Below are 4401 nucleotides of genomic sequence, written 5' to 3' on the forward strand. Positions count from 1 at the left end.
GGCTCCTGAAAATGCCACAAATCGTCGTCTCACACCGTTCAAAGGCGATTTATGCTATCCATTTGTTCCTCCCATTACGTATAGGAGCAGTACTTACCTCATGTTCATCGTTTTACGAACTCTAATAAATACATCATTTAGGTTCCCGAGAATGGTATAAATCGTTGTATCACACCCTGTAAAAGCGATTTTGGCCATCCATTTCATCTACTTTCTCGCTTAGAGGCAGTAGGTACCCCGAGTATTTTTGTGGGCGATCCTTCAGAAACGCTTCATGGTAGGTTCCTGAAAATGCCCCATGTCGTTGTCTCACTTCGTTCATAGACAATTTAGGCTATCCATTTGGTCCTCCTATCACATATAGGAGCAGTACCTACCTCACGTCCTTTGGTCAACTATCTCTAGTAAATACGTCAATATAGGATCCCGAAAATGGCATAAAGCATTGTTTCAAACCCTGTAAGGACAATTTTGTTCATCCATCTTATCAACTATGTCGCTTATAGGCAGTAGGTACCTCGAGTATTTTGGTGGACGATCCTTCAGAAGCGCCTCATGATAGTGTAGCGGTAAAATATAACATTTTACAAAAAGCAACCGTTTTGCTTCGCATCGGCAAAAACCAGCGAAAGCTAAGGGTCCAACCGTAACGGTATTTTATTTTATGCTTTTACGATACGGACCAAGGTTGGGATGCCTGCGAAAACTTTGGTAAATGAAAAAATATTTATTCGGTCCTTAGCATTCAGCTCGATTGGCTGTGATTTTTGGTATATGCTTTCCTGACTATTAAATCGTTGAAAACCGCATTGAGTTTTATTTATACACATATCCACTATAAATTGGTGACCCCGACGTGATTTAAAACGCGATTACGGTAAATACCAACTTAATTCAATCGCGAGTGCAGTAGATAGTGCCGTGTGTATTCTCAATAAAGTCTCGTCGCCGTTTTCCCGCCAAAAATGTCCCTCCCGGTAAATTCAGACGCGAGTGCCAGCCTGGACACCGAAACCGAAAACGTTGCCGCAGTGAGCCACCAAAATCTAAAAATTCCACAATTTTGGCCTCAAAAAATTGCCTTATGGTTTAGATTGTTGGAAGCACAGTTCGCTACAGCCCGTATTACCAAGGATGCAGTAAAATTCAACATTACTATCGCTAACTTGGGTGAACAGTACATCGAACAGGTAGAAGACGTAATAATTAATCCACCGACAGAAAATTCGTACGAACTTTTAAAAACCGTGCTAGTGAAGAGACTGACCGAGTCCGATAGTTCGCGAGTGCGGAAATTGCTGGAAAGTGAGGAAATAGGCGATAGAACGGCATCTCAGTTTTTCAGAGACCTAAAAAAACTAGCAACACCTTCCATTCCCGACGAATTCATCCTTACTTTATGGAAAAATCGTTTGCCAGCTGATATTCAGCGAGTTTTAGCTGCCACTTCTGAAACCAGCATCACATCGCTCACCGAAATGGCCGATCGAATTCAGGAAATTCGGCCAGATCATGGACGGATAGCGGCAGTGGCCAAAGACAATGAAGTTTGTGAGTTACGTGAAGAAATAAAACAGTTACGGCTTCGAATAAATAAACTTGCAAGCAACCGACGACGTTCTGTTTCCCGCTCGCGAGTTAAAAGTAGAAACCGAGAAAAAAGTTCAACAAAATCCCCTAAAACAGATGGGCTATGCTGGTACCACCAAACATTACTACTACTCGTCCATCCCCGCAATAAACTTTTGGTTGACTCAATAACCACTTTATCAACCAATGGTTTCCCGGATGAAACAAACGTAGTGACAATAAAAAAAATAGTTGATGAATCTGTGTATTGTGTATTTCTGGCGAGAAACTCTTTAACATGGTGTACAACATCATATCAAGACGACACCCGGCCCACCTGTACATAGTAAACCTCGACGCCTTGCTCCCGATCGGTTACAACTGGTTAAAGCAGAATTTAACTTAATGATTGATCAAGGGATTCTGCGACCATCGAAAAGCCCGTGGTTATCACAACTGCACGTAGTCCCTGAGAAGGATGGCAGTTTACGACCCTGCGGTGATTACCGTGCGCTAGATGCTCGTACTGTACCCCATCGGTATTCCCCACCCCACATCGAAGATTTCGCCCAACACCTACATGGGAAAAAGGTATTTTCGAAAATTGATTTGGTGCGTGCATATCACCAAATACCTGTGGCACCAGAAGATGTCGAAAAAACTGCGATTACAACCCCTTTCGGCTTGTTTGAAGCAGTAAACACCATGTTCGGTTTGAGAAATGCCGTTCAAACGTGTCAGAGATTTGTCGACGAAATAACCCGTGGTTTAGACTTTGCTTTCGCTTTCATCGATGACTTTCTTATCGCGAATGAAAACGAAAAACAGCATATCGAACATTTAACGGCGTTATTCAAACGACTGAGCGAATATGGAGTCGTGGTGAATTCGGCAAAGTGCATTTTCGGGGTGAGTGAAATCGAGCTTTTAGGGTATGCTGTGAACGACAAAGGAATAAGACCATTAGTGGACCGAGTTGATGCAATTAATAAATTTCCGAAACCATCAACTATCAAACATCTTTGTAGATTTCTTGGAATGGTCAATTTCTACCGAAAATTTGTACCTGATATGGCAAATTTACTGTCACCTTTGAACGCCTTACTAAAAATTCGAAAAAAGGTAATGCCCCCATAAACTGGACCGATTAAAACGATATTGCTTTCAGCAAACAAAAACCGCCCCTGCAAATGCAACGATGTTAGTGCATCCTGTACCCGGCGGCATATAAGCACAAGGTACATGTATTTGACAAACACAGGGCGATAGGGTTATTTCATTGGTCGATGCCAAATAACAGTACACATTGCTATACAGGCGCCAAATAAATGTACATTTTGCCACCGAATTTCCTTCGCTAAATAATTAATAATGAATTGTTTTTTAAGTATAATAGTAATTAGTGTAAATAAATAGTTTTTAAATAATTAGTTTTTGTGGTTATCAGTCTTAGAAGTAACTTTTGTTAAACTCACGAACATTACAATATCTGTAACAAGCAATTTTTGGAAATGTATTATATATTTCAGAAAGAGCGTTACAAAAATTGTATAAAACCAATACATACCTTTTGTAAAGGTATATAATAATATTGATACACGATTTCTATAGGAAACGAAGTCGAATTTCGTCTCGGCTGTTGCAAAGATTCTCCTCAGTCATTAGCCTCTAGATACTACCTTTTTTCTTCGTTTTTTTTTCCTGATATATCAGTTTGGCAGTATAGAGTTGACAATTTTCTTCATCACTTATCTGAATTAACAATTAAAGAAATTAAATCATTAGAACGTAATATGCACATAACGCTGGAAGAGAAAAGTTGCAGTATTGATTAAATACCTATGTGATTGTTGTAAAATCAAGTAAATAATTAATAGTAGCTACTTACTAAGTAAATATATAATTCATCAAATAGTATATTAAATATTTTTTAATTAATTACTTAATTCGAAGTGGTCTATCTATTCTANTGTAATTCAATAACAAAAAAATGGTCAAATTTTTTTCGCTTCCGTTTATTTTTCCAAGTGCTTAAGAAACCGTAAACTATCAATAACTACAAGGAATTAGAATTAACACATAATAATACTCACTCTTAAATAAATATTAATTGTTATGAAATAAACATTTACTATAAGTAATACACTTACTGTAATATAACTGCACAGATATAACCAAAGAATTAATTTAGCTCTGTAATATATTGAAAATACATTATACTACAATATATGAGATGCCAGTCACTAACAGCTGACTGAAATATCGATATGCGCATGCGCGCCTTTCTATTCTCATAGCCTATCACTTAACGAGACGAAACGTTGCAAAAGGTGTCGTTTCATGGCCTTGAGATTTTCCTCTCATCGAGCCCAAAGAAGTATCACTTCAAAAATTTAGACACTTTGAATATATGCAGGATTGAATTCAATGCATTAGAGAATTAACTTTTTGAATTAACTTTGCTCACTACAGATAACCTCAAATTAATGAGAAAAATAGTTTCTGCTATCACTCCCTCGACAGGAATCGACCACTAAGCGACGAGGAAGTGACAGAAGCAACACCAGCGATACGTACCTAAGAGAATTATCGGACCAATGTATAATTATTTTTTTCCTCATTAATTTGAGATAAAGAGATAGATTGACAGACAGACGGACAACGAACTGATCATATAAGAGTTCCTTTTTTCCTTTTGATGTGCGGAACCTAAAAAAAAGGAAAATACCACAAATGGCGCGGTAAACGCCATCTGTAGTACGATGCTATATTTTAGGATTACGTATGCTCCAACAAGGTCCATTTAAATATATGGATATCTACTTGCTGAAA

This window comes from Agrilus planipennis, unplaced genomic scaffold, assembly GCF_000699045.2.
Source record: "Agrilus planipennis isolate EAB-ADULT unplaced genomic scaffold, Apla_2.0 scaffold132, whole genome shotgun sequence".
Lineage (NCBI taxonomy): Eukaryota > Metazoa > Arthropoda > Insecta > Coleoptera > Buprestidae > Agrilus > Agrilus planipennis.